We start from the raw sequence: 8708 nt of genomic DNA on the forward strand, positions 1-8708 counted from the left end.
ACCGAACACCCATCCTCCTTTTTGAAGTTAATTGGTTGCTCCTTTATGAAAGTCATTTCGATGATTTTCAGTAGTTTAAAGATACTAGATGTCTCGGTTACGCATTAGAAAACGTAGGCTGCATCAGCGTGCTTACAAACGAAGAAAACGGATTGAGATGTTAAGAATCACTACATTTCTATCATTTCTATTTGTTTCTCTGTCTTTTGTTGGTATTTTTTTCCCAAGGAGTATTTGACAAAAGGAGGGGATAATGTTTTTTTTATATTTCTAAGTGTATTTTATCAGATCTGAGATACTAGACAAACAAAACAATTTACCTTACACTATTTATAGTAATGCATTTAATATGAGTGAATCGTTGTTTGAGTAAAGACCAGTGTCACGTATTTCCGTGTACGTCCAGCCGATCGCGATTCGGGAAGACTTTTTCAAATGAATTATTTTTTCGGAAATGATGATGCTTTGGTTCTTGATAAGGGGTTAATAAAGCTACGTTAAGTGATTTTTATAAAAAAAAAAAATATGTCAAGTTTATAAAAATATTCACTTTCAGATATATTGATGATGTTCTTTCCATAAACAATCCGAACTTTTCTGATTGGGTTCCATTAATATATCCCCCAGAACTAGAGATTAAAGAAACAACAGACACGGCTTCCTCCGCCTCATTTTTAGACTTATATCTCGAATTTGACTTACACAGTCATCTCAGTACCAGAATCTATGACAAACGAGACGATTTTAATTTTGAAATCATAAATTTCCCCCACCTTAGTAGCAATATACCAACTTCACCTGCATATGGGATATATATTTCCCAACTTATTCGATATTCAAGAGCTTGCAGCTCCTACTCAGACTTTGTAATACGTCATCAGTGTCTGAGTAGAAAGTTGATGAAACAGGGGTATGTCAAAGAACGTCTCGTTCTTTTTCTAAAAAAGTTCATCGGAAGGTACCAAGACCTTGTTGATAAATATTCCGTATCAACTTCTCAAATAATACACGATGGTCTTGATGTATAGATTCTGCGTACTGATGTTGTTTATCATCTTAACAACGTGTTTTATAGTTCTTTCATTTGTCTTTGTTCTATTATTAATATTACTTTTACTGTTAAATGGTTTCATGTGATATTCGTTTCACGTGGCTCGGTACTTATACATCTCGTCAATGTGTTTGTATTGGCTTTCATTTTTTTGTGGTTTGTTTTGTATTTGCGACTTTTTGTATTTCTTTTGTTCTTATAACGTGACTCTGTACTTTAAAAGATCCTGTCAGTATGATATTGTTCTATTATATGTCATTATGATATATTTCTATTATGAATTACAATATACGTTGAACCACAAACGTCAAAATCATTCAATCGCGTAGTGGTATTAACTATTTTTGGATTCTTATAAATTCTATATATAACTTTTGGACTAGTTTAAATCTCGGTCTAATTCTTAAATTTATTCTTACATACTTCTGATTTTTTAACCCTGTATGCTAACATTCCCATGAAAATTTTAAAATTGTTTGTACGCACATTGAACGACAAATTTATGTGACGTATAAAATTTTCTGACGTCAGACACTCAATAAATGTGTTCGTAGATAGTAGATGTTTTTGTGTTCTGTTAAATTGTTCCTTTTAAAATTGTTAAACGATGATGACTGATGTACCCATATTTTGACTATTATATTTATTGTGTCTGTTTATTTAACGCATCAATGTAAAAATATCGGAAATTGATGAGACTGTCATTACAAACGTGAGAGGGTTAGCGCTATAGAACCAGGTTTAATCCACCATTTTCTACATTTGAAAATGCCTGTACCAAGTCAGGAATATGACAGTTCTTGTCCATTCGTTTTTGATGCGTTTTGTTATTTGATTTTGCCATGTGATTATGGACTTTCCCAATTGATCTTCCTCTAAGTTCAGTATTTTTGTGATTTTACTTTTTATTAATAATTGTTATAAATATCCAATTTTATTAAAAAAAATCGTTTCTTCTTTAAATATACATGGTAAAATTAATGTTTTACATGACTACTTTTGTGTACACTTAACCTACACAAGGCCTACATTGACTATCGACTGCTTGTAGACTAAACATGATTTACACTACATGTAAACATTCAGTTTTATCAATGGGAACGTAATTTTGTTTAGTTCACGTGTGAATTACACTAACACAACACCGAGTTTAGGTCAATGTGAACACGGCCTTATTCAATACTATTTCAAACACATGTATAAATGTTGGTTTTTTTTCCCTGTTAATTTTTTCTGTTCAGGATTTTTAAATGTTTTACAAATACTGCTTCGCTTATTTCTGTTGAATTTATTATTTTGTACAAATAACAAGAATTATCGAGATTCAAAATGGGCCTCTTTATACTTCCTTTTCATTTCTTACATTCTGTTTCTATTTCATCTAATTTATTTATTGGCTAAGCAAAGCTATCCGTATCTTTAAGTTTTCTATCTTTAGATATTAGCTATCAAACCTGTTCTGACCACGTCAATCTTTTTCCTGTAAGTAACATTCTTTAGATTGCCGTCTTGTTACTGCAACCCATTATTCATCTTATCTTTCCAAGTTTTCATATACTTGAACATATATTCAGCCATATTTAAGATTTTCTTATTATAATCTCTTATGTACCTATATTGAGTTATTTTCTTTAAGAACAATAGGTCATTCTTTCGAATAATACACCCGAGCGATATCATGTTTCGATGAAATATGCTTGAAGGCATAAAATAATGACCTGTGTGGGGTTATTACTTTCCGTGATAATTATAAAAATCATAATAAACTTCAAAATTATATTCGTCTGATAGTTTTTTGTTGCCGATTTGAGAATATTTTTTTAAAACTTCAATCTATGATAGGTGTAAAAAAAAAAGTCGTCATTGCCCCCATTTTAATATTAGAAACAAACAATGTGAAGTTTTGTTAATTTATCGCTTCAATACTGAGACATTATCATACATGTGAGATGAATTTTAATGTCACATTTTGATAACACTTTAAAAATAAAACCAGATTTAACATATTCACGTGCAAGATTGTGAAAATGTTATTGATTCACACTGAATCGGAAATCATACTGTGACCTACATGTATTGATACTGTTAATTCAAAAATTATTGCGTCCATTTATTACATGTATCACGACTTCTTGCTTCCTTCTTGTCAGTTCTTAACTTTTTAATATATAAGACCTTTTACTCTATCCAATGATCAACTAATAGAATATTCTTATTTTCTATTGAATAATATTCATTTACCTCACAATGAGATCGGGTGGGCGAGAGGATATAGAATTATATTACCTCACAATGAGTTCGGATGGGCGAGAGGGTATAGAATTATATTACCTCACAATGAGTTCGGGTGGGCGAAAGGGTATATAATTATATTACCTCACAATGAGTTCGGGTGGGCGAGAGTGTATAAAATTATATAACCTCACAATGAGTTTGGGTTGGCGAGCAGGTATACAATTATATTACCTCACAATGAGTTCGGGTGGGCGAGAGGGTATATAATTATATTACCTCACAATGATTTCGGGTGGGCGAGAGGGTATAGAATTATATTACCTCACAATGAGTTCCGGTGGGCGAGAGGGTATAGAATTATATTACCTCACAATGAGTTCGGGTGGGCGAGAGGGTATAGAATTATATTACCTCACAATGAGCTCAGGTGGGCGAGAGGGTATATAATTATATTACCTCACAATGAGTTCTGGTGGGCGAGAGGGTATAGAATTATAAAAGTCATCTGTATGTTAGTCAATAGAATATAAGAATATTCTATTAGTTGATCATTCGATAGAGTAAAAGAGTTGAAGTGAATTATAGTTTGTATTATTATCAAGGAATGTATAACCTCACATAGGTCATTATTTTATGCTTCGAGCATATGTCATTGAAACATGGTATCGTCCGGGTTATTCTTCGAAAGAATGACCTATCGTTCTGAAAGAAAATAACTCTATATAGGTTAAGAAGAATATTTTATCGAATCAATTAAAAATTGAAAAACATAGCACCCCTTTCAATAAACTTAGTTTGTACCATAATTTAATTACAAAATGTCTTGTTAATTTCACACACCGTTATCGGATGATAACAATTCAGTTGTGTCTTACTTCATGCAGTTACAGTAATTTTTTATTGTTCATGGTCATGATTAATAATTTTAATGTTTATATATAGATTAATTAGTGAGTTTTTAATCACATTCTAAATGAGCCGTTTGGCATAATAAAACCTGAACGCATTAGAAAGGAATATCCCACTTTGGTGTGGTCGGTAAATCAGAATGCTAAATTTTGCAAATCTTAATAAAAAATAATATTTTTGACGGTATATAGATAAAGCCAACAGTAGTATACCGCTGTTAGAAACTCATAAATCGATAGAAAAAAAACAAATCCGGGTTACAAACTAAAACTATCATTGAGACAATGCATATCTGAATGTTTTTCTTGTCGTTGAACACGTGCACACTTCGGGGTGTTTTACGACAAGAACAACCTTAAAATATGCATTATCTAGAACGTATATTACCTCAATAATATTTTACATATCATAATTACATAAAAGTTTATCATACAAATTTCTTTACTCTTTGGGCATAATTTTTATTAAAATACACCAGAGCGCATTCATGAAATAAATGTGTCTTTAGTGATGCCCTATGCCAATAAATATTAAGTCCAAAACACACAAACGTGTTGAAAATCTGATAAAACCATTATCTCCTTAGATTTGTATTGTCACATTGCATGATAACTAATAAGTTTAACATGCTAAAGAATGTTTTAGAATTTTGCAAATATTTGGTCGAAACCTATGCAGCAGTTAATGTTTCATTTAGAAGAAACAAAGAAAGGTGTCAAAATAAGTACTAAAGAAAACGCACAAGGAGCAAAACCGGGTTCGTTGTCGGAATTTTACACTTCTTGGTTTTGTGACTTTTGTTTGTCTTTTTGACATTTCCCTTTGATCGTTTTTTTTTTTTTTTATCATTTTTGAGTTCTACTTCGACTATTGATGATTATTTGCTATCATGGTATTGTCTTTTGCATTGACAGCGAATTGCGTAGTGGTGCTGCATACTAATTTAGGTGCTGTTGAGTTTAACTTTTTTGGTGTTTATTTTCCAACGTTAAGGTGCTACAGCATCAAGCTTACATTTTACATGGGGTTAGACGAATCATAAATGTGAACACAATGATTTTCTATATACCTATGATGCTATAAACATACAATCGCAAGATACAGTTTTGGTTTGGTTTTATGGGCATATTCATTGAAATAAAAATGAAAGGCTTTTTTTGTATACAACTTTTGATATTCTAACGATCAAGATAAAAACGTTGTGTAAAACACTTAACGATAAGTTAAGTACTTAACAAATAAATTAATTACTTAAATTACTTAATGGGTGGACGTATCAAGGTTTGGAAATATATAGTTTGTTATTGAAACAAAATTATTTACGATTGATCGTGAGGGTAATATTTGTTCAAGGGTGTTCATAATTGAAGACCATAAAATATTTGAAAAGCAAATTACGTCATATTTGATCAATTTTTTTTCTTAAAAAATACATTTTACGTGATTTTCTCCTATTGAATTAGCTATCGTTTTAAAGAAATATTCAGCGATTTATACAGAAGTATCGCATCTTAAGATTACTGTTCAATCTATCATTTTGAACATTAATGATCAAATGTCATAAGAATATCACTGGTTTCCTTCTCAATCACCAATAGCTTTATAATAAAAGGAATATTATCGCATATTTTAAAGACAGATTGGCTAATTTTGAAAAGCATCACATTTAACAACGACACTAATTTTGAAAATCAAATATCTCCGGTGAAAAGTAATGGCTCCTTTATGATTACTAAAGAAAATGAGAAATGACTTTTAATATTTAGATGGAATACATTTAGCTTAATTCAGAAAGATCTGTAACTTAACATTTTGAACGTTAGATGACATACAGCGTAATGAAATAAATACGAACTGACTATTTGGGATGGGTTAACTGTTTCTAAGGAGATACCATGAAACCCTGTTTTTTATTAAGCATGCATTCATGGGAAATACCAAAATGACTTCCCAAGACAGATTACCTCTTAAACTGAGATTTTTTTGGATCATATTCTGACCATTTTAAGTATACTTAAAAGGCCATCTATGAAAAATATGAAAATATAAGTTTGTGTGGAAAATATGTAAGAAATGACTTATCAGTACTTATTTAATTATCAATCTCATAACACATAAATTAGAGAATAGAATGCAATCACATTTACAGTAATGTTTCTATTTTTGTATCCTTAGTTAAGAGAGTATATACTATTGATAATAAGTACTTTCACATACAAAAACTTTTATCTGAGTTATGTTAATTTAACTATCAACTACAAAAACATGTTTCTCATTATTTGCAATGACTTAACATACTAAAGGTAGCGCATGATTTTAATTACTCATCAACTGACTGCATTCTAGAGGTCAACGCTTAAATGGCTTAAAGAAAAGGGAAAATGATTCGAGTGTTCAAAATACCTGTTTAACGCAGGGGCCGTTTATTTCAAGACAAGTATATGTTAAACGTATGCATACGGACTTTTATTTCATTTATCTATTCTGCAACTTGATATTTTTTTCAATGAATTTAGACAATTTTGCGAAATGCGAAAGTACGACAGCTTATTACTGTTAATAACTACATCATCATATAAAAATTTCGAAATATTAAAATTATTTGCGATAGATGGATTAATCATGTGAATTGAAAATATGTTACTAGATTTAAGACAATCACAAGAAAGAAAATTAAAACATTACTGCATTACAACGGAAAATATTTTCCTCCATAACATTTGAAGATAGAAATGAGAAAAATCAGAAATATCTACGATTGATGTAAAACAAACTTACGATGAATGCGAAAGATAATAGAAATAACTGAATTAAATCCAGGAAAATCCTTTGTTACCTATTCCGACATTGGACTCGGACTTCATTTAAACTGAGTTTAACTGCGCGTATTTCTGTGTGTTTGTTTATTCTACATTGTATAAAGGTATAGGGAAGATTTGAGATCACATGTTTAACCCCACTGCATCTTAACGCCTGTTCTCTGGCCTTTTTTGTTTTTGTTTTATTTTTAATTTTAGTTCATTAATTTTTTATATATGTCACGTTCATTATCACTGAACTATAACACACTTTCGTAAGAGGCAAGCTGAAGCCCGCCTTCAGGTGATATATTTGTTTGCTGAGTTGGAGACTCGTGGACTGTGTTCTGCTCTTTAGTCAGTTCTTTTGTCTCTTTGACACATTTCCCATTTCATGTTTTCACAAATTTCATTGACGCTATTATTGATAACACTTAAATGAACAAGAATTATCTTGTTTACGTAATTGTTCGTGTGAAGCATTAAACAAACTTTTAATGAAACCTTTAGCGATTTATTCTGAACTATTCTAACTAAAGATGTCTTAAAACTTAACATTCATTATCAAATGGAAAATACCATCATATTATTTCATTCTTTATCATGAATAGCCAGATCATAAATGTGCTATAAACGCAGATAAATTGGCTAATTTTGAGAAGCATCACATTCAATTACAATGATGCTTCTAAAAACAGATATCACAGATGGCAGTAATAGTTCCTTTAATGATAATTGGACAAACTGAGGCATGTTGTTTAAATATTTCGATTAAACAAGTTTCTGCTTTGCTCAATATAAATTAACTACTTGCCCTTTTGAATTAAGATTTGATGACAGAGAGATAACGTAATAAAAATTGTTTATAAATACGTTATTCGGAATATTTCAGCTTACCTCATAGATGGTGAGATAGACAGGCTTTTATTGTTTTGTTTTTAAAATACAGATTATTCGCCTTTTGCACATGTTTTGTTGTGTCTTTCATTTATGACGTTTCAACAATTTTTTCTTATAATACTACGAATACATTAATATATCTTTTGGAATTACTCGTATTTACTACTCTCATTCAATTTGTAAACACTTAAGTTTATTTCACGTAAAATCTAGGAATAGAATTTAAAAAATGGCACCTAACTTATAAGCTAATGTATCTGCCGATTTAACGCGAACTTTTTTTCATGTAAGGTGTTTAATAACTTTTAAGACAATAACAATAAAAACCAAGGAGTAAACAAAGACTCCCTAAACTAAAGGACAATTACATCAACAGTTATAAATAATAAATAAGAAACAACACAAACTCCACTAAAAGCCGGTAGTGAAATCAGGTGCTCCGGATGGTTAAGCATTTCCTGCACCGTATACGGAACCCGTCGTGTTATTTCTTTGTTCAGTTCGGTAATGATGGAAGGTTGTTATGACTGAGGAAGAATATTAGATATGATTTCTTACACACTTTTGTCATAATTGCCAATCAGCTCATGATGGCGACCGTAAATTTCTTGAGTGATGACCTTTTTTGACTGGTTCATAGCCCTGTCTTAGCAACTTTTGAGAAAGCAGTATTTCTCGTAACGTATCAATTGACACACATATACTCCATATGTTGGTGCCGCTGGGACTAACAATTGAACTCTGTAACAAAGATATCAATTTTCTATAAAATCAAATTTACATGCATAATTATTGATATATTTAAGCTGAAACAT

Source organism: Mytilus edulis, chromosome 14, assembly GCF_963676685.1.
Source record: "Mytilus edulis chromosome 14, xbMytEdul2.2, whole genome shotgun sequence".
Classification (NCBI taxonomy): domain Eukaryota; kingdom Metazoa; phylum Mollusca; class Bivalvia; order Mytilida; family Mytilidae; genus Mytilus; species Mytilus edulis.